This window comes from Canis lupus, chromosome 32 (assembly GCF_048164855.1).
Source record: "Canis lupus baileyi chromosome 32, mCanLup2.hap1, whole genome shotgun sequence".
Lineage (NCBI taxonomy): Eukaryota > Metazoa > Chordata > Mammalia > Carnivora > Canidae > Canis > Canis lupus.
This window is the reverse complement of record NC_132869.1, coordinates 10,060,108-10,087,703: the sequence shown is the minus strand read 5'-3', so window position 1 is coordinate 10,087,703 and position 27,596 is coordinate 10,060,108. Positions and strand designations below refer to the sequence as shown.

General features: G+C 39.9%; 1 long non-coding RNA gene across 7 annotated transcripts in view; it reads left to right on the top strand.

The window, feature by feature from the left end:
* LOC140622993 (uncharacterized) overlaps positions 1-27,596 on the top strand; it is a 145,379-nt gene that overhangs the window by 21,904 nt on the left and 95,879 nt on the right. For all 7 annotated transcript variants that reach the window (XR_012022660.1, XR_012022663.1, XR_012022659.1 and 4 more), the window contains exon 3: positions 16,339-16,443. This is a non-coding gene — a long non-coding RNA (uncharacterized lncRNA). The remainder of the gene's footprint in view (positions 1-16,338; positions 16,444-27,596) is intronic.

Sequence of the window (27,596 nt, the reverse complement as noted above, 5' to 3'; positions counted from 1 at the left end):
TCCTTTTGGGAATCCAAGAGTAAGCATTGAAGTACAGCCAGCTTCATGGAATGAAGGTCTTTCATTTGTGATGTTCTTGGTTTTCTCTGTACATCTTGTCCTCCTTCTACCACCCCAGGTTCCCATGGCTTCAGCTTGTCCATAATCTATAATGGCCCCTTGGGCCCAAGTGAGCTCACCCTCTGCTCTTTCCCTAGAGCTCACTGATTCTGTGTTTTAGTTTCCCAATTTATATTTCAAAGCGATCACTCCTAGACTCAGCTCAGAGTTTAATAGACAACATTTGTAGAAAACAACTTCATGATTGTAATTCTGGATTATTGAGGAAATGTTTGAAACCAGTTTGCACTGTGGCTTACTCCATTATAAACAACAGTTCCTCAGGGTTGTGGAACTAGAGGTATGCAAATGACTAAAGAGCAACAAATGAACAAATGTGAGAAAATTTTGAATAGTGTCAGAATCTTGGATGGTCAGAATTCCCAGAGTTTTCACGCCCTTGTAACTTTAGCTTGGATCTAAACAGCCCTTCCAGAATGTACTTGGTAGCTATAAGAAAGGATCAGAAATACAGGGGCTGTAGTTGAGGTGAAACTGGCTTTTTGTAATGTTCTGTTTCATTTAGAGTGGATTGGTGGCTTTCCATTTCTTTTTTATTTTTTTATTTTTTTTTTAAATTATTTATTTATTTATGATAGTCACAGAGAGAGAGAGAGAGAGGCAGAGACACAGGCAGAGGGAGAAGCAGGCTCCATGCACCGGGAGCCCGACGTGGGATTCGATCCCGGGTCTCCAGGATCGCGCCCTGGGCCAAAGGCAGGCGCTAAACCGCTGCGCCACCCAGGGATCCCGGCTTTCCATTTCTTTGAGAAAAAGTTAGAAATTAAGAATCAAGCCTGTTTATATTTTTTGGCTTCCATTTTCCAGTCCAGGTGAGCTTTTGTCCTAAGGAAGAACATATTATGACCTGACTCCCTCTCAATCCCTTTTCTTGGGACTTGTATGCACATAATAGGGCCATCTGTTGGCTCTCATTGGGAAAAAGTTTAAATAAAAATAAAATTCCCTTCTGTCTGAGCTCAGATTTACTGCTGTTCTGGGAAATGTCACAGAAGTAAAGGCAATGTTATTTCACTAAAAATAGTTGTCAGAAACTAAGAGTCATGTCAAAAACTTCTGGAGATTTTGGCTCCAAAAGCCCACATGATGTCTGGTGACAAGTTCTTTGGAGGTCCAAATGATAAAAATGTTTGTAGATATAAAGAAATGATGCTCTATAATCTAGCTCACATATTAATTACCTATTGCCTTTCTGCTCTTTTTGGCTGTGTTCATGACTCTGGGCAGGAAAGACCTGAAAAGGAGGCCAATCTCAAGAGTCAGATGTTCTTTTAGTTGAAAATGTTGATGGGTGTTGTGTTAAAGCTTACCGATATGAATTTTCAGATAATTGAGGATGAGATTCAAAATTATATAGATCTATTTTTAAGCATAAACCTTTGAGTCTGGATGCTGTTTCATCTACTCTGGTATACCTGTGAGACTTCCTCCCTGCTTAGTCTGAGGACTACAGGAGAAACACAAGAAAAAGCTGTATGTCCCTGTTAAGACTATTAGTGTCCAGAGCACCAAAGCTGTCACACACAAAACAAAAAATCCTAAGTTAAGTACTGAACTCCTAATACTAATACCATAGATATTTAAAGGAAAATTCTGTAATGGATAAATCTTTAAACAGATTTGTTTTATCAGTTTTCATGGAGGGAGGTAATGAGACTATAAATAAGTTTTATATTTTATCATCTTTTATATTACCAATTTTTAGAAATCCATTCTCAATCAGATTAGATACAAAATCCACATTAAATTTATAATACTTCATTGTTTTTAAAAATACTTAAAAATTATTTACCATAGTGGTTTTGTTTTTGTTTATTTTTTTTTAACAGAATAAAGTGTGAGAAAAGTATCAAGCATTTTCTCAGGAGGTTGGTTAATTGTTCCAACTGTAGATGTAAGGTCCATGAATATAAGAAATGTGACTGTTAAGTTCTGCTCTTTATAGGGCCCAGCATAGTGTATATTACACAGTAGGTACTTGGTGAATATTTGACTAAGTGAATTGTGCATGGATGATGGCTGTGATTTGGTGAAATGAAGGACAGGTTCAATAAAAGCATCAAGATGGGAATTAGCCTTATGAGAATAGAGTCAAAGGTAAGGAGGATTGTTGGAAATAAGATGGTATAGCTAGGGGAAGGTCAGCCTATAGGAAGTTATGAAGGAATGTAAGTTTGGTAAGACAGGCAAAAGAGGGATCCCTGGGTGGTGCAGCGGTTTGGCGCCTGCCTTTGGCCCAGGGCGCGATCCTGGAGACCCGGGATCGAATCCCACGTCGGGCTCCCGGTGCATGGAGCCTGCTTCTCTCTCTGCCTGTGTCTCTGCCTCTCTCTCTCTCTCTCTCTCTGTGACTATCATAAAAAAAAAAAAAAAAAAAAAAGACAGGCAAAAGAGAGCCACCAAATTTTATGAATAGGAAAATGATTAATGCTTGAAAAACATCTTGCAAGGTTATACAAAAATGAGTTGGAATGAGCAGAGAGGCCAGTCACTTTGTTAGCTAATGAAGCATAAACCTACACGGTGAAAGCTGAGAAAGACAGAAAACCATTCTAAAGAATACGTGCTAGGACCCAGTGACAGGATAGGAATAAAGGGCTGAAGAAGAAGTAGGAAGAAGGTCTGAGAGACAAAGAGTGGAACTAGTATTGAAGGGAATGGGTCAATTAGGAAGGTGAACCAGTTTGGTTGGGTGGGCTGCTTGGGGAAGAAGGGTTCCTGGATCAGTTCATGCTTGAAGCAATGGTAGGACAACCATTTGTAATGGTTGGGTTTCTACAAGCTGTGAGAGGTTAGACATCAGGGTTGGATTTAGAGATCCAAGAAACATTAACATGGAGGGGAAGATCAAGCATATGTAAGATCAGATAGAAATGAGCAGAAGGCAAGAATCCTGGGGGGCCAGAATGAGGGTAGTAGTGGTCAACCTGGATGAAGTTCACCTAATGATTCCTTTGAAAGTAGGGAGCATTATCTATTTGTGGTGCTGCAATGAAGCACCATGGCTAGCTCACAGTAGGCATGCTCAAAAACTTGCTAAAAGAATGCAATTCCTGCCCATGCTGTATTAATTCATGGCAATCCAGGAAACTCAGGAGAGTGCACATTTGAGGTCTTTACTGGGCATATGATGATATTAGAACAGGGGATACAATTTTCCTTTTAACATTGAGGATTCATTGACTTCTTCTATGTATGCCACTTTTTCTTGTCATATGAAAAAGGATGAGCAAGATGTTAGTGCATCTTTGATTTGTGGAATGTTTTTTAGTGGAAAGGAACAAATTAAGCACCAGTGTTCCTTTTTTCTTAACAAAAAAGAAACTCAACAGCAAACTTGTAAAATATTTACAGTGTGCCTGGTATTGTGTGGGACCTAAAGACACTTAGTCCTGTCCTAGACAGTTTATAATCAAAGCAACAATGGATTCTATGAAAGCTAGTTCTGACCTTGTTTCCTGGGCTGCAGCATTCTGTGTCCTTGTTGGCTGGCATCTTCCATCATGGAACAACAATATTGCCTTAAACAAACCAGTCTTAAGAGTCGCTATTCCAAATGCACAAGTGTGAGAATAGCCCAAGATTCTATAATATCACAGCTCCAGCAGACCATGATTATCCCTACATTCGAACTATACTGATTTTTGAAACTGTGAGTTTTTTTTTTAACTATTTGGAATTTCTGCAAACACTCACTTTATTAACTCTATACATCCTGTCAAGTAGATCTTGGCAATGTCTTTGCTTGAAGAATTCCGAAAGTCCAGAAGACTTGCCACAGTATTTCCTTTGCTTTTTCCTTCTTCCATCTAGGCTTTGAGGGGAGCTTGTGAGTGTGGGTTTTGTACCGTAGCCATCCTGGGTGGATGTGAAGTCGTAAATGGCACCTTTCTGTGCAGGTAGTTTGGCAGACAGAATGCTGCTGGCAGAATGGACAATTTCAGGCTCTAAGCTGAGGGCAGGAAACCCCATTTTTGAATTGCTTATTCATTCTTTCCTGAAGGTTTGGTATCTCAATGTTCTACTCAGCATTCAGTGAGTTGGGAGGATTTTTTTTCTGCTTCTTGAAGTGTTTTTTATTTTTATTTTTTTTTATAAAGTTGAAATTAAGAAGTTGTTTTTTCTTTTTGTTCTCTCCTTTTTTTTTTTTTCTTTGACAGAGAGTAGACTCATGGTCCAAAGCTTGGGCTTGGCAATTCTCCTTAGGGCCAGCTTGTCCTATCTGTCCCTGTATTTATATTGCTATGGCACCCTGGCTTCTGTCTTCTAAACACGTGACGCTTTCAGCTCAGACTTGGCTGCTGGTCCCTGTAGGGCTCGAAAACTCAGAGGGAGTTGAAATGGAAATGTTTCTTTGGGCCAGGCTTCTCCCTGGACATTACATACTACTCTCTTTTTCTTCTTTCCCTTGTCTCTGGCCAAACAGGCATCATGAGCTTCATTGGAGGACCAGCATAATTACATGGAACATAGTTGTGGTATTCCTAAATTGGGGCATGATTACATGGTACATAGTACCCCTTGAGTTGGATGCATCTAAGAAGGCAAGCTTCCTTGGTAAATTCTTCTTTGGAGAATGGAATGTGAAGAGGACAGTAGAAGGTACCTATACGTTGTCATTCATTTATGGAATGCACACTCACCGAGTACCTACCACTGGCAAGCCACTAAGAATTCTGAACTAAAGCATGATTCTACCAGTAATATAGCGTGGCAAAGAGATCTTAAGATTTGGAATCAGAAGACTTGGTTTGAGTCTTGGCCACCGATTGATTTAGGAAAATAAGCTTAAGGCAATATACAGGGGCACAGAAGGAAAGGCTGCTTCATTTGACCTTGGATAGATGGAAAAAGTATCAGAGGGGTGAGTAGTAACACTTGAGATATTTTATCAGAAAAACATTGGCAATTTGTTAGGTGGACTAAGTGAGGTGGGGATAGCTTTTAGGTAAGTTAAATAGTGAAAAGAAAAATCACAGATAATGAAAATATGCCTTATCTTAAGGAGACTATGAGCTTTCTGGGGAGGCCAGAGCATACAGTGCATGGGGAGAAATTTTAAATTTTTTTTGATTGAAGTATAAATTGACATACAATATCCTATTAGCCACCCAGGTGCCCCAGGGAATCTATTCTTAACAAAAATCTTAGTTACACACTTGGCTGGAAGCCACTGTTGTTACATTTGTTGGATACTTGTTGGATACAACTGGTGCTCTACTGAGCCCAGAGAGTAAAAGTAGTGATGACTGTGATGCAGATCAGAGCTAATTGGTAGACAAATATTATTCTGTTTAAAGCTAAAGGAAAGGATCAATGGTTTGACTGTTCTGATACTGTGGTGAAATGAGTATTTGCTGTAGTCATTCAGAGCCTGAATAGTGTTACCAGGATGAGTGAAAAATTCTATTGTGGTGACTAGATGGGAAAAAGAATAAAGTAAATACGGCCTCCTACAAACTTATGACTTATTTTATGTAAAGAAAATGCCTAAGTAGCAGAAATTCTGGAAAAGCTGTTGGGAAATATTCCCATCTTAAATTTAAATCTGTGAGGTAATTGATGTTAAGTATGTGCAAGCTACAATGAAGCAATCAAGGAGGGAGTTACCATTAGACTTCAGAATGTGGCAGGAATAAGGGAGGCTTTATTGAGAAGGTGACATTCCTGGTAGTTTGGGTAGGATGGGTGGGCCAGTAAAGAGTGAGAAAATGTTTCATGCATCTGTAATTTCAGTCTCTGCAAACTTGTATGTATAATGTGAAGGTGCAAAGTCATTGTTTTGCATGTGGACATCCAGTTTAAATGATATCCCATTGGTGAAATCTCCCATTTAAAAAAATGTATATGGGGATCCCTGGGTGGCGCAGCGGTTTGGCGCCTGCCTTTGGCCCAGGGCGCGATCCTGGAGACCCGGGATCGAATCCCACATCGGGCTCCTGGTGCATGGAGCCTGCTTCTCCCTCTGCCTGTGTCTCTGCCTCTCTCTCTCTCACTGTGTGCCTATCATAAATAAATAAAAAAAAAATAAAAAAAAATGTATATGGATCTGTTATAGTCACATAATTGTGAAATAATAGACACAAAATCTGATTATCTCTGACTGGTGGGTTAATGAATTACAAATTTCTTTTCTACCTGTATTTTAACAAATGTATATTTGTTATGTGATAAAGGCAGGTTATTATTTTTTAAATATTTATTTATTTATTTATTTATTTATTTATTTATTTATTTATTTGAGAGAGGAAGAGAATCTCAAGCAGACTCCCCTTTGAGTGTGGAGCCTGAAACAGGGCTTGACCTCATGACCCATGAGATCATGACCTGAGCTGAAACCAAGAGTTGAATGTTAACCAATGGAACTACTCAGGCACACCTCAAAACCAGATGATTTTTTAATGTAAGAAGCAGCAGTAAGAAGTAGTCTTGGGTTACTGTTCTTGCTTTAGTGTGCACATGAGTTTGAGTACTAGATAGCCCTGAGAGTAAGGGAAAGGCTTTAATATATGCAAAGTACTTGACGGGTAGTAAGGGTACAGAAATAGACTGCCACACATGCCCTCTTTTTGGGATAAACAGGCTTTATCAAGAACCTAAGAGAAGGGTTTGGTTTCTTTTGGACAGGTGCAGAAGTGGTCTCTGAGCTGAGAATATTTACTTTAGATTGGAATTCCAGGGCTTCTCATCTCCCCATCCAGTGAGCAGTAGCTCCACCATGGGGTTCTCAACAGGCCCACCCAGGAGCAATAGTTGTTTAAGTGGATACATGTCCCAAACACTTCTATCATTGGTATAGAATCAAGCTGATCATCTAAATCAGGCTCCTCTTTTTATAAATTGGGAAACCAATGCTCATAATGACTGAATAGGTAGCCTCAAGCCTTGCAGCTAGTGAACAGCAGAGCTGAGATCAGAATCCAGGTCTTCTGATTCTCTGGGCAGTGACTCACCCTGATTTCACCCACATTTTGTTTCCTTGTATTCACATCTACTGTCTTACAGATCCTTAGCAGAGCCAAGTAGTGTACCTGGGATTGGAAAAGGAGACCAGAAGCTAAGGCCGTGTTCTGGAAAGCCCCTAAGAACAAACATTTATATGACTACATAGTTGAAATGATAAGAGACACAGTGAACTTCCTCCTCATAGAACCTTTTTTTTTTTTTTTTAAACTCTTGTTATTTTTGCTTTAAAAGGCATATTACTGCCATGGAATCATAAATCATCATAAGCCAGTTATAAACAACCATTAATAGAGGAAAGAGTTTGCTTAATAGGAATGCTTGTGGAAACAAAGTTTAGGAGAATTCATTACATTTCCCATTGTCAGTTGGCATTGAAACTTAGTAAACTATTTGTTCCTTTCCTGGGATATAGATATAGACTAAGTGGTATTGTCTTGAAATCCCACTGTATTTTACACGTTAAGACCATATCCAGATTATCACCCACAGTCATGGGCATCATTTAAGATATTGACAGCTTACGGAGTACCTGGAGAGTTGCCCACAAAGATGCTGTCACGTTCCAAACTCCACACTGAGCAGTGGATGCTTGGTGGGAATGCAATGCCATTTGTCTTTTATTCTCCCTCCTAATTGTGAGAGACAATTCTGAGGTCATGGGCTAAGCAGAGATTTCTAAGACAAGGTCAGAAACACCAGGAGTCAGGAGAAAGTGGGAAACATCACAGTTTGGGCTACTGAGAATAGTAGGAGACCACCAAGGGAAAAAATGGTTGCTCTATATGGATTTCTTCTGTTCCTGTTCACAGGTTAATTCTTGCTTGTCTGGTTTATCAATTTTTTTTTTCAAAAAGGGAAAAATGCAATAGAATCTAATAAAGTATATTCTAAAAACACTGTATTTGGCCTGACAAATCATTATTTTACCTTATCAGATACAGTCTAACTTTGAAACTCTAGGAGGATTTCTTATCAGTGCCTGGCCACTTTGTAAGCCCATATCAAACATAGTGCACATCTAAGAATACCTGGTCAATCAAAATCCATCAGCCTGAAAGTAGGAGAAATAGATCTATGCACAGGGAAAGGTGTTACAGCTTCTTCAACCTTCTCTCAGAGTTTACTAGGCTCATCAGGCCTCAAAGAGACAGAGACTTGAAGGACAGTTGTCCCTTTTTTAATTAAATAAATTGCCCACATTCATGTGTGATAATGCTCCATGTTTGTTAGGCTTTCAACTTGATCACTTGGTTGACTATCAGCAGCAGAGAAGGAAGAAAATGAAGCTTCCAAAGTATAGAAAGTCTATCAGAATGTGGATCTCAATTTGTATATTAAAAATACCCCATTTGTTGAGTGGAAAAATACTGCTTCCAAACCATGTTGAGCTTAAAATCACCAACTGTCAAAATACTCGCAGTAAGGTTTTATTAAAGATAGTGCTGTGTTCAGTTCAATATGAATTAAGTTAATCAAGAGGATCCCTGCCTTCAGGGTTATGTCAGCTCTTAGCCTAAAAGACTTAGGCAGAAATGCTCATTATCTTATAGACACACCCTGTGAACAACTATTATTACAGAGCTTAGTGAAACATATTTTGATCATCTGCAAGAAATGAAACTGGTGACAGTGTCTGCTCATGAAAAAACTAAGGAAAGCCCTCCAAAGTCTGCTGGTAATAGAATAAGAGGATCCTGGTTGCTCAGGGCTGGGGAAACCATGGATACATAGGCTTGAATCTTTATTATCACATGGGCTTCTGGATTCCTTGGGGATGCAAATAAAGCAGGCAATGGGAAGAAGGTAAAATCAAATGACTAATAGAGATAATGATGTGTCTCTCTATGATATTGTAAAAGTACTACCAGTTCTACCGGTTTATTTTTGGAGAATGCACAGAAATTTAGAATCTATTTATGGGGCTCCATTATTACCCAGGAGAGATGGATTTTCTCTGCAGCAAGACCAACATAAATGTGTCTAGTGAGTCACAATTTTTCTTGCTGAAGGCTGATTTTAGAACCTCCCCGCAGGAGGGGAGTGCTTAAGCGCTGCTTAAGCATTGTAAGGAAATGCAACTTCTTGGGGTCTCTGTTACTGTCCCTTTCCCCAGCCACTGGGCCTTTGGGTAGAAAAAGCTATTATGATAACGATGATGATGATCATAATCAGCATGGCCATTACTTCGCGTAGTCTCTTAGGTGGCTCCTCTGTACCCAAACAGATTGGAAAGATAACAAATGGTGTCAGAGAGTATAGGCTAGACATAAAGCCTGGACTTTCTCTCTGATGTTAGAATATAAGCAGGAAGATTCTGGAATTCACTTGATGGTGGCATAAGGTTAACCACAGTGGTTTGGAGAGAGATCTAGCTGAGTCTATCACCTCTCTAAGGTGGTTATTCTCATAGGGGGATAATGCCTTGTGTTTTATGGGTTTGTGGTGTGGATGGAAAGAGATGAGATGGATTCTTCTTTGCTCAATTACCCAGCTAATGCTCCCAATTCTTTTCAGTCTCTGGTGTTATATTGCTTCCTCAGAAGGGCTTTCCTTTTGACTCTGTGTAATACACACCCAACCCTTTTGCCCATGCCTCCCTAGCACCTCACTCTGCTTTAGCTTTCTTTACAGTAGTTATCATTGCTCAAAACATATGTCCATGTTGGCTTTCTTTTTATACTGTGTCTCTCTCCCTCACTAGAATGTCTGTTTTATGTGGCTGGGACTTTTTAGGTTTTGCTCTCTCTTTGGGGAGTGATAGCACATAGAAGGTATACTCAGTAAATGTGTTGGATGAATAAATGAATGGATGAGATAAACTGTAAAATGCTTTGCACAGTGGCTGGCATATGATGAGTACTTGAAAGAATGAAATTTCTGCTACCGATTATATGTGGATTAGCACTGGGTAGAAAGCTCTCGTCTGAAAAGAGTGGTCTCGTTCTACTCCTGATGAGGCCAGACAGAATGTGGAGGGCCTACAGGTTGGTATTGGATGTAGCACCACCTAGAGAACATTATCAGGCCTTTGGTGATATAGGGTCCAGCCAACAAGACCTGGAGGAAGGTCCAGAACTCCCCACACATGGAAACCCAGCAGTGTTTGGAGGTCACAACTGGAGACTCTGAATGTTCCTTTGGGAGGTGATCACATGGTACACAACATCTGCTCCCGGTTTGTCTTCAGTTATGGAAATAGGGAATGGCCTTTTCTTTGATGCTTCCCTTCTGGCATAAATGTATAAAATGGGTGTGTATTTATTTTAAAGTGCTGCATACAAGGTAACATCACAGATACAATTTATCATCTTGAACCTCTTTAGAGAGTTCCCTGGCTTCCATACTTATGGTTATCTCAAGAAATCTTCAGGGTGCTGATTTATATCCGAGGGACAATCCTAGCTCCTTCCACTTTGTTCCTGCAGGTGCAATTCAGACGTTCCTCCTGTGTTAGTCATAGTCTTTGAGAAGAGACACCAAGATAGTGTTAAATGTTGCAGGGATTTTCTTAAAGGAAATGCTATGTGAAAGGACCAAGAGAGGGAGCCAGACAAGGTTGGGTTAGCAGTCAGATCACAATGTAGGCCTAACTCGGTGAAGGGGATAAGGAGAGAAGGCTAAGAGGGAGCAGGCTAGACTGCCAGGCAACCTAAGGAAGCATCAGCAAAGCCCCTGGGAAGTCTTTGTGCTTGAGTCAGCCAACAAAGGAGTCTAGGATGTAGTCCTCCCATCACACCCTATTCTTGGCAGTGAGAAGCCCTTGGAAAGTGGGGTCATCATGCAAACAGCAGGGGACTTAAAAGTGCAGAAGTTAGGGCCCTGGTTCAGTTCCATTCTATATAGAAGGAGGTGTGCAAGGCAGATTTTCATGGCTACCATGAAAGCTACATGATACCATAACCAACCCCTAAAGCTGGTAGTTCTATGATATGGTACCAGGCAATCAAGTGGGGAGAGATGGTGTTGGGCCTCTGCCTTAGGAAAATACAAACTAAATGAGTTAACGCAGGCAAGATAATGGAGGGGGTAAATTTCCTTCTTCCAGCAGCTATCCCAGACATAGTGGTTCTTTGATATTCCCGACCCAAGAACATTCCACTCAAAAGTTGGTCTGTGCTCTCTTAGAATCCCCTATATCCATCTTTCCTAGGATACAGCTTGTGCTTAGTGGGGCTAGATCTGGTCCCATTATATCAGTTCTCATAGTTACAGCCTCAAAGAACCAGAACCACTACTTCAAGAGGTCAATCTTGGTGTATAGACCTGTCCACTTATTTAATCTCTTTCCACCATGATATTTTCTATTAATGGAGTATCTCCTTCTTGTCCTGGGCCTTGGTTGGGATTACCCAAGTCTATCCGGACGATTCTCCTCTACAGAGACTCTCAAGGAGTTGGGCTTGCAGTCCTCTCACCCTCAGAATGTCATTTGGGCTCCTTATGAAAATTTCCTCGTTCTCTCCCTAGCACTTTAACATTCCTATATCAATAACTTACTTCTGGGGGAAAATTAGGAACACATGGTTCACTATAGCTCTACTATACTCACTAGCTGAGAATGAGAGCAGTTGAAATAACATCTCCGACAAATATTTTCCATAATCTGTAGAGAGTAATCAATACTTGGAGGGAAAGTTACTTGGCGACAGTGTCAACATTCCATTTTCTGAAGCATTCCTGCGTGCTCAACTTTGCAGTCTCATGCCTTTTCAATATTTCACAACCACTGGTTATTGTGACTTTTCAGAACCAAGAGGTCTTCTCTGTGCAGATTTATGTAGCTGGTTTCTACTGAGTTTCTTTTCTTTTCCTAGGGTTTTGGTATAATGGGACCAGGTCTAGTGAAGCGAGTCACGTAAATGGCTGATTTTGTTCCCTGGAGCCCTGTTCTTCTGTGGAACATTCACCATGTGATTTGTCCATGGGAAGATGCAGCTGTAACAGGCAGCATGTGTGCCCCAAAGCAAATGAGAAGAATCCTTCCTGTGAACTTGAAGCACATGCTGGGGGGAGGGGCATGGGGGCTTTGTTTTTCACCCTTTTAGAGCTTGTTGCTCCCAAATAAGTGCCTGTAAATGGAGATGAAGGGATAAGACTTGGTGACTAATTTCTCTAGGGAACCTAAATATCCCCACTCCTGACCCCAGTGTGTCACCTCCCTTGTCTTCCCACTGTAGGGCTCATAGCTGCTTTATGACAAGGTGGGTGTTTGTGATCCATTTCAGGATGGGGACCAATCCAGTCCCCCCTGCCTCTGGTGTTCTTTCCATGACGGGGCTGACATTCAGCCAGTGGAATCCCATGAGCTCAGGGAACAGGCAGTGTGTCAGGTTGATTCAGCTGAGGAAGTCATGGCCTTGGTTTAGCCTTATAAGTCTGTGTTTCCGGTGGAAGCAGACTGTCTCAGCTAGAAAACCCAAAGCTCTGAGCATTCCCAGATGACATCTGTAGTTTTTCCAACACACATTTGGCCTCCTTGGTTGCTTGCAGTACTCTGATTGTGCAATAACACTTTGGCACATTCCTTGTCCTGTGAAATATGTACATTTTCAGCTCAGATGTCTCAAAAATAATCATTGAAACATTTTTATCAGAGTGGTTTATCGTAAAGCAGAGTGATGTTCACCGACATTTCTGGTAACCAGTAAGAGGAGAGTGATAATCTTAGGAGAAAGTAAGGTGTGGTAGAAGGAGAGCTATCTTGGCTAATGGATAACCAAGTTTCAAGTCCTGTCTTCCTTTTTTGAAGAATCTTAGGCTTTCAGGGGTTCAGATTAATCTTCTGTAAAATGGAGAAAATAGTGTCAACCTTGCAGGGTTGTTGTTAGAGGTCATTTAAAAGTTAATGAAATGGACTCCCCATTTTCTGTATAAATATATATATCTGGGGTGCGTGTGTGTGTGTGTGTGTGTGTGTGTGTGTGTGTGTGTGTGTAGTAGTCATCCTAGTGTAGTTGTGAGTGGTATAACCTGATTATATGTTTAAGGAATCTCAGGTCACTTTTAAGCCTTCAATAAATCACACACATACTCCCAGATGTACACAACATACTTGCATGCACACATAAACAACGCCACAGTCATGCCCACACACACGCATATTCCTTGGAAACCTCTACTTTTGATAAATAATTTGCTTCTGAGGTTGGGCCAGACTATGTGTCTGTGAGTTATTCCTCAAACCCCCAAACTGTCTGGGAATGTTTGAACTGGATTCTGTGCTGATATCCATAGAGACAGTCCTCAACTTCTCATTTTAGCCATCAACTGGTAGCAGGTACAATCAAAAGATGACAAATTGTTGCTAACTTCTTCACTACTATCTAAGATCTGAGGACATAAATCATTCTGAATCCCGGATTAGGGTATTTGGAAAAGAGGGAAATATTTCCCTCCAGCTCTTGGAACACTTCCCTGTCATTGCAGCATTCATGTTCTTTCCAAATAGACTTTATGATAGGCCTTTTGGCACAGTGAGAAAAGATACAGTCCTTTCCCTTATGAGGTCTCTATGTCAAAATATTGGTCACTGGCTTCTTAGAACATTTAGTAAATGGCTTGTTGTCTTATATTATGAAATGGAAGCTCAAGCAATATATTGGAAAATTAAAAAAAAAAAAAAGATAACTCCTGCCTGCAACAAACTTGACTTTTCATTTAGCTCTTGGTATATTGAGCTTTGTTTTCATTTCCTCAGCCAATTGATTAAATAAAATATTTATTAATAACCCATTGCATTTTAGTGGGTTAAATCAAAGTGCTGGGAATATAATGATGGACATGACAAAGAAAATTATTGTCTTTTATTGTTATTGCAGTCCATGAGTTAAGAATCAAGATGCAAAGCCCTAGGGGGAAAGAAGTATAGGGCACTGTAAGAAGACAGGGGAAAGACATTGCTTCTAGAGTTGTAGAGAGAGAAAGCAAAGCATCCGTTGGGATCTGAGAGTGATTTAGTGTGGATGAGTCCTGAGTGCAAAGGAGCAAGCGGACATGGGTGAGGCTATAGAGAGGAGGCAGGGCCAGATAATCAGATCTCAGAGAGAGTGATTCTTCTCTGAGGCACTGGGGGAATCTACAAAGAGTTATAAGTATGTGTTATGTGGAAGGAAGGTCAGAATTTTTAGAGAGATCAATCTAGTGATAATGTAGAGGTTGGGTTAAAAGGACTTCAGTCTGGAAGCTGGGAGGGAGGATATTTGGAATTTGTTGCTGTGGTCGGTGTAAGAGATGTTGGTGGCCTCAACTGGGGCAGTGGATGATGCAATTTTCTACTGTATATATGTTTGTTCAGGGCTGCATTCATGTTTATTTCTTGGAAATACTTCAGGACAAAGTTCATTCATTACCATGGCTCACTCCAAGCATATTTACCAGTGTGGTACTTGAACAAAAGAAAAGGGTCTATCTAGGGGAAACAGTGTGGTTTGCATGTGAGTAGCCTTCGTGAGGAAGTTAGAAACTAAGGAAAGGTACTATTGTGAGTAAAATGAACTTCATTTCAGTATTACTTGATAACCTTGTTTAATGGTAAATTTAGAAATGGTTTCTTTGTAGAATCAGAATTCCCAAGGAGCTGGAAGCAAAAGCAGGACTCTTTGTAAACCCTAAACATGAAGGGCTGTATGTTCAAATTCTATACTGCCTAATTCTAGCATGCCTCATGGAAATGGGCCAAGTTAACTCTGCAATAGGGCAGATTTTATTTATTAGCATGACTCTTATCTTTAAAATTTACGTGAACTCTATAGAAAAGAACATAGTAGTCATTTCTCTTGGAACCAAATATGAATTTTTTAAGGGGAAACATATAAAACCCAGACACATCTTCTTAATAGTCAATAATCCAAGATATTAATCTAGTGACACTCTGGTTCCTTGAGAGGTTATTGGAGAGGACTAAAGTCCAAAAAGCCTTCTTTGTGACTCAAACAGGTTTTGTTATGATCACAATACCTAAATTCTCTCCCTTTGTTTTCATCCTGGCACCATATTTTCTCAGGACCTTTCAAAGATTTACTAAAATGTTATTGAGAAAGAGTCTTTTCATAGATAAGAAGAGCTTCAGAATTGGTGGTTTGAAAAAAGTCTTTATATATGGAAATCAGGACCTTGTGGACATTCCATTTTTTTGCTTTAAGTTCCAGGTTTTTTATCTGGTAACTGAGTTATTTATTTTCATTTTTTCTCTGGCATGTTTATGCCAAAATTGCAATATTGTAATTTTCTTAGTGTTGATTATGCAGAGCCACATTAACAATTTTTCAGAAGTTAGGAGGTCATTTTACAGCTCATCTCACTCTTGCCTTCTAGGAGTTACATTAGTCTGTCCCTCAAAAACCCTGAGATGGAAAACATGGCGGTTCTTTAGAACCTCTCCTTCATACAACTTTAGCTTCTTTGGAAGACTTGTACTGAACGTGATTAAGGGCCAGTGTTGTCGTGAATGTGGTCAACTAGAAAATTTCCTGATGTAAAGGAGATTGGGAAAAGTTGGCTGCCATTTCATGATTCAACCCACGATGCCTCATGAGCTGTCTCCTGGCAGCCATTCAACATTAGAGCTTTTGATAGAAGAAAATATACTCAAAACACGTCTCTCAAACTCATTAAGCTAGAAACATTGGCTATCAGAGTTTACAGGAAGCCTTTTGGATTTTTCACAGCAGAGGCTCAGTGACAGTGGTACGAGGCAAGATTTGAGTCACAGAGGAACTGTGGGATCAGGCAGTAATCTAGCTATAGGAAACCCATAATTCAAGGCAAGAACAGAACTTGCACTAAGATCAACTTGTGTTAAGCTGATGAACTCTTGAACTTCTCATTTTCCCTTTAGAGAGCGTTTGAACTGAGAGTCAGAAGTAGGTTTGACGCTACCAGTGGAGAGTAATGGCCCAGTGGTGAGGGTTAGAGGTAAATAAATCCGTATATCACTCTAATCAATGGGTTAACTTTTTTTTTTGGTGTGGACCTTTAGTAGCTGAAGAAGCCTATAGTGTCCTCAGGAAAATATAAAAAAAAATTTAAACTATGTAGAATTGCAAGGGAGACTTTTTTCATTGAAATACAGTTGTTAAAAAATATAATATAGCCATATATTTGCCCTTTGTTAATGTATTAAATAACATGACCTACCATTGGATTAATAATTTCAAAATAGGGATGCATAAAAATGATATTTTGAGACCTCTGTAGCAATTGTGATGTGATGCTTATATGTTTAAACTGTTTGAATGTTTCATGCATTCACAGAGGGAAGACAATGTAAAGACACTGGAGAAAGGTGGCCATCTACAAGCAAAGGAGGAAGCCTTAGAAGAAGCCCCACCAACAGCTTGATCCTGGGCTCCTAGAATTGTAAGAAAATAAATTTCTGTTGTTTAAGCCACCTCATCTGGTATTTTGTTATGGTGGCCTTAGGAAATTGATATGATTGATAATAACATTTTAGTGTTATCCTCATGGTTTCACTACTAAGCAGTCCTCAGGTCCCTTTCCTCAGTCCAGAAGATCAGGAAAATGGGAGAAATGACCTCCTATTTGTTAGAACAATGGATCTTTTTGGCTAGTGGTTCTTAAGTAGGATCTATGGATACACTTCAAGGATTCTTTCTCTCTCGTGTGTGTATTATTTCTTCATTTTTCTAGCAATAAGGTCTAGAACTTCCACAAGATTCTCAAAAATGTATGACTTCTCAAGAGTTTGTAACCACCATTTTAGAATTTGTTGTATATTCTGGTCTTTTCTACTTTGGCTCCAGCTGGACATAGAGTATACCTAAGGACTACTGCCCATACCTACAACTGAAATTGTACATTTATGCAGCAGTCATGACTGGGGCTGCCCACATGCTCTGAAAAATGTGGAAAATAAAATATAACATTATAAATAAAAAATATATAAATATAGAGACCAAAGTGAAGGCATTTATTTAGGTGTATGTTAGGAATATGGCATGGTGTTAGGTATAGACAAGTATAAGGATGCTTAAGAGAATATCCCTAACCTCATATGTTGGGAGAGCTTCAAACCTAGATATTTTCTGAGTTTCATAACCTGTGGTGTGTCCTGCCTCTTTTTAGCTAAAGCCAAACAGATAGCTCTGTTGTTCCTGACCCTGTGAACTGCCATGAGCTTGCCAAGCCTGTGGTCTCATGTGGGTCCATGGAGCTCCACCATTTTCATGGGAGTATCTTTGTATAGGCAGCCTCATAAATGGGTCTGCTCTCAGGAGAGAACTGGGAGAGAAAGGAGAGAGAGAAAAAAGAAAAAAAACCAACATGACAATACCAAGTGCTGATGAAGATATGGAGTAACTGGAACTCTCGTACATTTGCTTATAGAAATGCCAAACAATATAGCCACTCTGAAAAAAGTTTGTCAGTTTCTTATAAAATTGAACATATGTGCATCACATGGTCATCACTCCTAGGTGATTACACAATGGAAATGAAAACAGGTTTACATTAAACCTGTATGCTAATTTGTATTGAAGCTTTATTCATAATAGCCTGAAAAAATGCAAACCATCCAAATGTTTTTCAACTTGTGAATCTGATAAATAGTGTGGCATTCATAGATTGGGTTGGTACAGCAATAAAAAGAGTAAAAGTAAAAGTATATACCTGGAGTTAACATGGGGGCTAAAAAGGCATTAAAATGATTGAAGTGCTTGAAACAGGGCCAGGCATATAGTGTTTAGTAAACATTAACTACAGTGATGATAGTAAGACCGCACAATAGGCCTCATCACCAAGTACCTCTACCAACACACAGAATCGTGATAGAATTATGCAAATGAGAATGAAGTTTTTTTAGTCAGAAGTAGGTTTGACGCTACCAGTGGAGAGTAATGGCCCAGTGGTGAGGGTTAGAGGTAAATAAATCCATATATCACTCTAATCAATGGGTTAACTTTTTTTTGGTGTGGACCTTTAGTAGCTGAATTATGTGACATCTGGAACAGGTAAAATAGGGCCAGAGAGCAGTTGGTAGTTGCCAGATTAAGGGTAAGGGGAAGATGTGGCCACAAATGGGTGTTCCTAGGGAGTTTTTTTTAGGGGTATCCTGTTTTTGGTGCTGGTTACATGACTGAAGGCATTTGCCAAAACTCACAATTGTAAAGAGTTAATTCACTGTATGTAAAATTTGAAATTATAAGAGCAAATAAAAAGAGAGTAGCTGCTGGCTGGAGCAGAGCTTATTTCAGAGCCAAGAAGGGAGCTTGAGGTCACAAGGGGACATTTTACTCGCTACTGCATATTCCACTGACTTTCGCCAAACTCTTGGTGTGGACAGGCTGTGGGCAGAACATGGCCATTTTCAGGATGCAAGAGCCCTAAGGTTTGACTCAAGGAAGTAGAAATAGAGATAAATCTTGGGAAAGGGCAGCTGTGTTGAAGTGGACAAATTGGTATTCTCAGAATGATGCCGGGACTAAATATTTTGGCGTTACCTCGCCGGGAAAGAATAATGCAGATCAGGGCTCATGGTGTTCGGCCAAGAGATTTGAAAAGCTGCTGGAAGAATTTCCCAGCTTGGGCCTTTCTCCATGTCTGTCTTCTGTGCTAGCAATTCAATGCCTAAAGGCTGTCTGCAAAGAGAAACCAACTATTTGGGGGCAATTAGATTTTAGTCATTTTTGTAAGAGTTGATGGGTTCTGCTTTCACTCTTAAATGTCAGACAGGAGAGAACAAAGGGTTTAGCCTCAAGCTTACCAGTTTACAAGGCTTGTGACCTTGTGCCAGTTACTTACCTTCTGTGAGCTCCATTTCTTTTCTGGGATAGAAGGTTTTTTTGGAGATCAGAGATGAGGAAGAATAAATTGAGAATGAACTGTTCTCCCACCTTCTCTCCTTCTTCCTCTCCCTCCCTCCCTCCCTCACTTTGAAAGGGCTGGGAGAGTCATGGTCAGCCAGTGTTCATTAAGAGATCAGGGTCAGAATCATGTTCACAGTTACGTTCATGATATGGGATGGGAAATAGTGGTGAAGGAGGTCTCCAGAAAGACTGCCTACCTTAGCATGGCAGCATACTTCTTAGACAACCAGTGAGAAGTTCACCATAGCTCTTTTCAGTGGAAGGGTGGACAGGAATGAGAGCACCTGCTCTCTTCCCACTCCTGGGAGCAGAATACTCCTTTGCCTTTGGGTTTGGCAATATGTGGGCAGAGATAAGCCTCCATTTGCCTCCTGATCAAGCTTGAGGGCTTGAGTCTGGAAATCCCCATCCTGTGGGGAAGGTTGGAGTTTCCCTGGGTATAAGTGCAGGAATAGGGGGTGAGCAAGTGGATTCTGAGGAGAAGAAATGGGAGAGGGAGAGAGGGAGAGAGAGAACACACCATTGTGGGGTATGGTTCTTTCTGAACCCCTCATCTGTCTGTAAGCCTTTTCTTTGTGGGGTCAAAAGCAACAAATATGCTAGGAAAAGTGATAACCTCCATTCCCTTTATACTGAACTGCACAATATAGTGGTATAAGTGATCCTTCATTCTCATTTGCATAATTCTATCACGATTCTGTGTGTTGGTAGAGGTACTTGGTGATGAGGCCTATTGTGCGGTCTTACTATCATCACTGTAGTTAATGTTTACTAAACACTATATGCCTGGCCCTGTTTCAAGTACTTCAATCATTTTAATGCCTTTTTAGCCCCCATGTTAACTCCAGGTATATACTTTTATTTTAGAGATCAAGTGTGTGAGGCTCAGATGTATTAAGTACCTTGGCCTTGATTGGATCTAGGCCATTTGGATCTAGAGCCCATGCTGTCAATCACCTTCCCATACACATAACTCCCCCACCACCCCTACCCCACACAAGAAGCTGCAAGAATTAATTCTCAGAAGTTCTAGGTTATCAAGGAAGTCTGTTTGATCTTAAGACTGTTAGAATGGGTGCAGCAATAACTGATGGCTTGGAAGGGCACCTGCATGTCATTAGTGCTAGTATGATCAGTGTTGTCAATGTCACTAGCTCTGTGCTCCAGGGAAAGATGGCAGAGTCTTCACTCCTGGTGTTACTTTTGTGTTCTTTCCATGGCTGTAGCATAGTGAATTGTACTTTGGTTATTTTGGTTACCTAGAAAAACTGTCCATTAAACAGACTTAACTTGAAAACAAATTGAGAGAAAAAAATCTTGCTCGATATTGATGATCTGATGTAACAAATTCCACACCAACTGAAATGATCACCAATAAAACAGGAAGCCTGAAAAAGATCCCAAGGAGCCTTAATTAAGTCCTTGCTTCTATAGAAAAAAAAAGGCATTGATATGCTTAAAGTAATTCAAACCTCACATTTCTTATCAAGGTAAGATTCTTGGTGACTTCCTATCTTCCACCTACTCGTTCCCTCTCTGTCTGGGGTGTGCAGAGCAGTGGGCTTTTGGGGCACAGTCCATCCCTTCAGGAAGATACTAGAAGAATTCAATGATGAGTTCACTATGGATCAAGGCAAACAACAGGATAGGATTGAGTGCTCCAGGGTTCAATTCAAGGCCCTCCATTTCCAGGCTGGCCTGAAGTCTAAGTGTTGAGAGCTAGTCACCACCACCCTTGAATTTTCAGAGCTGTGAGGACAGAAGTCCTGTTGTGTGGTTTTGGGGAGGCTGCCGTTGGAGTCTTTCCCTCAGTTGTTTAAAATAGTGTTCAAGTTTGGCCCGGTTATCCTGATGGGTTAACACAGAGATGCAAGTCTTTTCTTCCAAAATTGTTGACAAATGTTATATTGGTCATATATACTAAGAATCCTTTCATTTTTACCTATGTCTCAGGGCTTCTTTACTAATTATACATTAATCAAGCTGTTACGGGCTGCTGATATTTTCTATTCAAAATGCTATTATGTAAGAATTCTTGTTGACATGGAACATTTGACATTTTGCAAAGCTTCCACTGGACCTACCCACAAGGAGTTGAAATTTCCAGTTTTTTGGAAAGGCTGCCTTGTTCTCAGTGCATTATCAGTGATACTTTGATACTTTGAGTTGATTGGTCATGGTTTCCAGGTATTGCTCTTCTAGTATTAATGATTACATTAAAAGGTTTAAGGACATATGTTTATGTCTTGCAGTTTTTATATTGTTATCATTTTGATTTTTTCGTTTATCTTTTTTTTTTTTTTTCTGTTGAGATCTTTGCAATGATAAATGGAAATTAGTGGGATAGATGGAGTCCTGGGTAGTTTTGCTCTTTCTATAAGAACCACTGAGTCCAAATGAGGTTAAGAATCTAGTATAAAGTTATTTCCATTGATGCATTCCTGCCTTTCTAACCTCCTGGGCTTGCATTTGTGTGCTGCATGGCTAGGTCTATGAGTGCAAGGCCAGCAGGGCAGATCAGAACCATAGTCTTCTGCCAGCAAAAAACAAACAAACAAAAACCAAACAAACAAACCAGACCACCACCAAGGAATTCCAAGTACATGCCCTATTGCTACAGAATGGTGCTCTTTCAAATAAAAAGCAAGACCTTGAGATGACTTCCCCTTCAAAATCTGGAGATGCAGGTCCTACTGTTTATAAAGTAAAATCTAGGTTGTATACTTGAGATGAGACATATGAAGCTCTTCACAATACTAGTTAACTTTATTGCCTAGCAATAAAGCCTGCCACTCCCCCATTAGCTCAGTTTGGCTTGGGGGACTGCACCCGCACTCACACACATCACGCCCTGCCATCTCTGTGGCTCAGCTGAGGCTGTCATGTCAAAGTGGTAGTATATACCTCTTCCTCCATCTCCACACATGTGCCTGCATGTGCACACACACATGTGTATACTCCCCTCAACTATCAATAAAGACCTAGAGTAGCTTTTTGTGATTCTCTTGTAACTTTTACATCAGAGTAAATTTGGGGGTTCAGGAGACCTAATTTTGTTCTTAGTTCCATCCCACAATTGGATCAAGAGCCTCACTAAGTTTTTTTTATTGTAAAACAACAATGATCCCTTTTGTCAGATGAAGTTTATTAAATATTTGTGGGAATCTTCAGATTAAAGAATCACTTCAATGGGAAGAGTTTTGTGTAACATGACCAATGAGCCAAATCCTTTCTTGCATTTGATTCTGATTTATGTGTATTTGCATGTGTGTCTGGAAGAGAAAGGCCTAATGTGGAATTTATGTACGTTGTGTCATGCTTTCCTAGAAGCTCAGTCAAATGTATTCTGTGGTATTTACATTCTATTCTACACAATACAGAACTGCAGGGTTCAGTCAGTGACAACTTTCCAACAAGCAACAATTCTGGGAGAGACATTGTGTTAGGAAATGTAGAAGGTTGCATAGTAGTGCTATAAAGTTTGATTAGTCCATGTGGAACATTCTGTACTTTGCAAAAGGAGCAAGACATGTTTGTCTCAATTTCATTTAAAAGGCATTTTCTTCAGATTTATACACTGAACCATATGACTGATATATTTTTTCATAACTCTGTCACCACATGTGTTACCCATTATGGATTCAGAAGGCTGAAAACACCAAAGCCGATGTTGAGTCAGCAGAGGCCATTTGCAGATAGTAGGTTGTTTGAGTTATTCTATCTTTGGGGCTTCCTTCAACTCATCCTAACCAATCTGGGACAGGGTTCTGGTGCTCCTGGATAGGACTTTAGACTGCATCTCCTAGCTATTCCTTTAGGGCCTTTCTATTAGGATCTCATATTAGTGGGCATCCTTTTATTGACTAGGAAAAAAAAACTTTTTATTTATTTTTATTTATTTATTTTATTTTTATTTTTTAAAGATTTTATTTATTTATTCATGACAGACACACACACACACACACAGAGAGAGAGAGAGAGAGAGAGAGAGAGAGAGGGGCAGAGACACAGGCAGAGGGAAAAGCAGGCTCCACGCAGGGAGCCCAATGTGGAACTCTATCCCGAGTCTCCAGGATCATACCCCGGGCCGAAGGCAGTGCCAAACCACTAGGCCATTGGGGCTGCCCCCCCAAAAAAATGGTTTTTAGAGGAAGAGTTTGAGATATTTCTTTATTTAAGAAACATTTATGTGTCTAATATGTCTAGTAAGTACAGGGATATAATGATAAAAAAGAAGAAATCTTTATTTTTCAAGAGCCTCCTGTATGCTCCCAAGAGTTGAGAGTACAGTGTGGAGAGAGCCATACATGGGTCTGGATGGGATGTCCTGGGGATTTACAAGTAAGATGGTGCTAGGAAAGGCTCATGGAGGAGGTTAACATTTGAGTTGAGTCTTAAAGGATAAATAAGTATTTCCCTAGTTTCAACCTTATAGATACAAGCAAAGGATTACCTTGTTTCATTGTAGACAAAATAAATCAACATATCAAAAAAAAAAATCTAATGTATTTGGCAGAGGACCAAAAAATCATATTTATTGGGTACTTCTAATTCAGTTGTCAGATATAAACTCTCTTCATTACAGTTATAAGCAAATACTGATAGGACATGATATTTGGTTACCCACCTAAGAATTCACCCAAAATAGGATAACAAAGACGACATGCTAGATTTCAGGACCTGCGAAATGGCTTTTAGCAGAATATTCTGCAGAACAGGCAGTCATCACTGCATGACTGTGATATGTATGGATTTCAGATATGATGGTTTACTTAAATCACACCAGTCCCCCAACCACACAGTTCAAATTTCAGTTATAGTATTAATTGAGTATTTGCATAAAGTACAAATGTTGCTGCCACCTTTTCAGTTTATAGAGGACTATGTAAATAACAGATGCACTTCACAATAAGTGACCAATCATGTTGCCTCCTTGTCACTTGGTCATGAAATGACACTTTACAAAAATCAATCACTGAAGGGAGACTGTTGGCTAACAAAGATAAAAAGACAGAAAAGAACAAAATTCAATAATGCTGCAAGTGAAATGTGTATCCATAATGGAGTTACAGAAGAAAAGCTGGCTATGGATTGTTGAGCCTGCCTCTAAGACACTCTAGAAATGCAGCCAGAGGAACTTAGTGAAGATGAACTTGCAAACATAAAGGAACAAAGTATTTGAGACAAAAAGCATGAAGATGACCTACAGGAAGTGATGCCAGCAAAAAATCTTCACGTTAAAGGAACTCTTGGAGGTATTTTGCAACACTGAAACCAAAGCACAAAGGGTAAAATGTTGGAAGATGACTCAAAATTAGAAAAGAGTGTGACAACTTCAAAGCACAGACAAGACCCTTACTTTGTAGTTATACTATGAGGAAAAAGAAAGCAAGACCTGTTCAAACTCCTGTTCAAACTCCTGTTCAAACTCCTGTTCAAACTCCTGTTGATAAGTTGCTTCTTACAAGTAAAGAAAATATTTTAATTTTCAATGTTTCTAATTTTAAAGTTATGATAAATCTATTTTATTTATTTATTTATTTAAAGATTTTATTTATTTATTCATAGAGACAGACAGAGAGAGAGAGAGAGAGAGAGAGGCAGAGACACAGGCAGAGAGAGAAGCAGGCTCCATGCAGGGAGCCTGACGTGGGACTCGATCCAGGGTCTCCAGGATCACGCCCTGGGCTGCATGTGGCGCTAAACCACTGCGCCACCAGGGCTGCACTGATATATATATTTTAAAGATTTTATTTATTCATTTGTGAGAGACCGGGAAAGACAAAGACATAGGCAGAGGGAGAAGCAGGCTCCCTGTGGGGAACCCGATGTGGGACTCTGTCCCAGGACCCCGGGATCACAACCTGAGCCAAAGGCAGATGCTCAACCACTGAGCCACCCAGGCGTCCCTAAGTTATGATATATTTAATAAATATTAGTTTTGCTATTTCCCCCATTTTTCTATACATTTATAACCAACAAATCTTTTCAAGTTTTGAGAGAAATTTTTAAAGGCCATGGAATAATTGTAATTTTCCCCATTGATTACTCAGACCACTTTGCATGGTTTCAGCTTGCGTAGCCATTTTTATAGTTCGTTGCCACCACAGAAAGCAGGAACTTCCTGTACTTTGAAAATACCGAAGACACTCCTATGGGCCAGTAGAAGTCTTTGGCAAGGGAATGTATGAATCTGCTCCTATTGTCAAATCCATTCTTAAAATGAACCTTCTAGCTGTTTAAATAAGGTGCTTTGCTTTCACATTTCAGAATGTTTTCATTTTGTGGCAGGAAGGAGCTTCTTGAATGCAACACTAGTCTTAATGTATGTGCATTTTGTAGCATGGACTGTTTTAATCTTTCTGGTCTCCTAAAGACTATCCTAGTTGCTATTTAGACCTGATATCAGAGTTCACCTTCATGAAAGGCAGTTATGTTGTGCCCTTTGAGTAGAGGAAAGTTCACAATGAAATTTGCTTTTTAATCGTAGGCCATGTACTGATGGGGTCACCAGGTTAGTGAAGGCTGTAGTAAGAAACATCAGCTTTTGCCTGCTTGGGGTCCATTTCTTTTTTTTTTTTTTTAATAAACTTATTTTTTATTGGTGTTCAATTTGCCAACATACAGAATAACATCCAGTGCTCATCCCGTCAAGTGCCCCCCTCAGTGCCCGTCACCCATTCACCCCCACCTCCTGCACTCCTCCCCTTCCACCACCCCTAGTTCGTTTCCCAGAGTTAGGAGTCTTTATGTTCTGTCTCCCTTTCTGATATTTCCCACACACTTCTTCTCCCTTCCCTTATATTCCCTTTCACTATTATTTATATTCTCGGGGTCCATTCCTAAGCTCGACACAGGGCTCGATCCCAGAACCCTGGGATCGTGACCTGAGCTGAAGGCAAATGCTCAACCGACTGAGCCACCCAGTCACTCCTAGGTAGGAAACTCTTAAGGGGCTTCACACTTCCATAGTCATTTTCCCTGGAGTTCAAGTATTGAATAGTGTGACTGTTGTAGCCGACTGTCCTCAAGCAGATGTACCCTGAAATGCTATTCATTAATTCTTTTCCTTATATCTCCAGAGCTGTCTTAATTTCTATTCTTTTAATTTTTCCTTTAATTTTGGAGGCTACATGCAGTTTTCCAATATATTTCCTTTTTTTCTTGCCCAAGTTAGCCAGAATTCTTTCTTTGCTTATTTAAGAAATGTAAACTGTGTTTTGCTCTTAAATTGAACCTTGTTAAAAAGTAAAGACAAAGTTTAAAACCTTCCTGTAGAAAAATAATCATGAGATGCATTCCAAATATTAGCAAATCAAAGACACCTGGATCAATTAATTCAATAGATTTCTCCTTTCTCCAAATGGAGAATTTTGTTGCAGTAGCCCCAAATGCACAAAAAGGTAACTAGATATAAAAAATGACAGCATATCAGAGATCATTATTTTGTTCACCGAAGGTTCAAGTGAGAAGAGAAGGGAACATTTTACCACAGTTTTGTTTACTTATTAAATTACTTGTTTTGACTTACTATGTAATAGGTACTGTTCTAGGCACTTGGGATGGATCAGTCAACAAAACAGAAAATCTCTTCCCTCTTGAAGCTCCCATGCAGCGGGGAGAAACCTAAAGGGGACTCTTCTTAGCCATTATTATTGGGACCTAGGGACTATTAGGTATAATGTTCAGATCAAATAAAATTCTGACTTTTTGTCTCAAATAGAAATCAAACCCAAACTAATAGTTTTCAGAAGTGCTAAATTATTTTCATATTTCTGGCTCCTCTAGTTATTTTCCTTTTTGTCAGTCATGACCAGAATTGGAAGACAAGCATGTCTAGGCTGGGTGAATTTAGAATCTCACCACGAGACTCAACAGTGCCTGGTGCCTGGAGTTTGGCATAAGACCCTCTGCACTCTTGTTGCTCAATAAGCATAGGACGATGGATATTTCTGATCTGAAGCTGGATTTCTCAATAGAAGATGAGAGTGATCCTGCCCTGGGGGGAGGAAAACTCTTTTGCCCTCTCTCCCTCCCCCAGCTTCTGGAATGAGAAGAAAATTACTATGGAAATGAATATCCAGAAAACATTCACTGGCTCAATTTCATGATATTGAAGGTGAAGGAATGGGTCCTTTGGCAAACCTTGTGAATTCTAGCATCTCTTACTGCATTTGGCCAGTTACCATTGTTATTCAAAGGAAAATTCAATACAAACAACTTTCTTTTTCAAGGCTGCCAGTCAAACTCCATTACGAATCTCTAAAGAAGTAAACTTGAAAACAACACATTGTCCTGCTTATAGGATCATTATTTGGGATCTGTTCAGTAGAAACAGTGACATCTAATAGACGAGGCATGATATTGGAAATCCGTGAACACTGTGACCAGTTGGAAATAGGAGACAGAAGGGAATCAGCAGGTGTTTACTCTATTTGTTCTTCTGATGGACAGGTCAGAGGCACTGTTTTTTATATAGCATGTCTGTGGATGTCCTGCATGGCTGTATGATTGTGTCTGTTCATGAAGCAGTAGCCAGCTCAGCACCCATTACCTTGTAATGGCTTTCCACTCTTCCATATCTCACTTCTCTTTCCCTCCATCCTTACTCTCTTAGAATTGCATCTTCCAAAAACCATTAGCCACCTAAGTCTTGCTTCAGGTACTGTTTCTAGAATACCCAAGTTA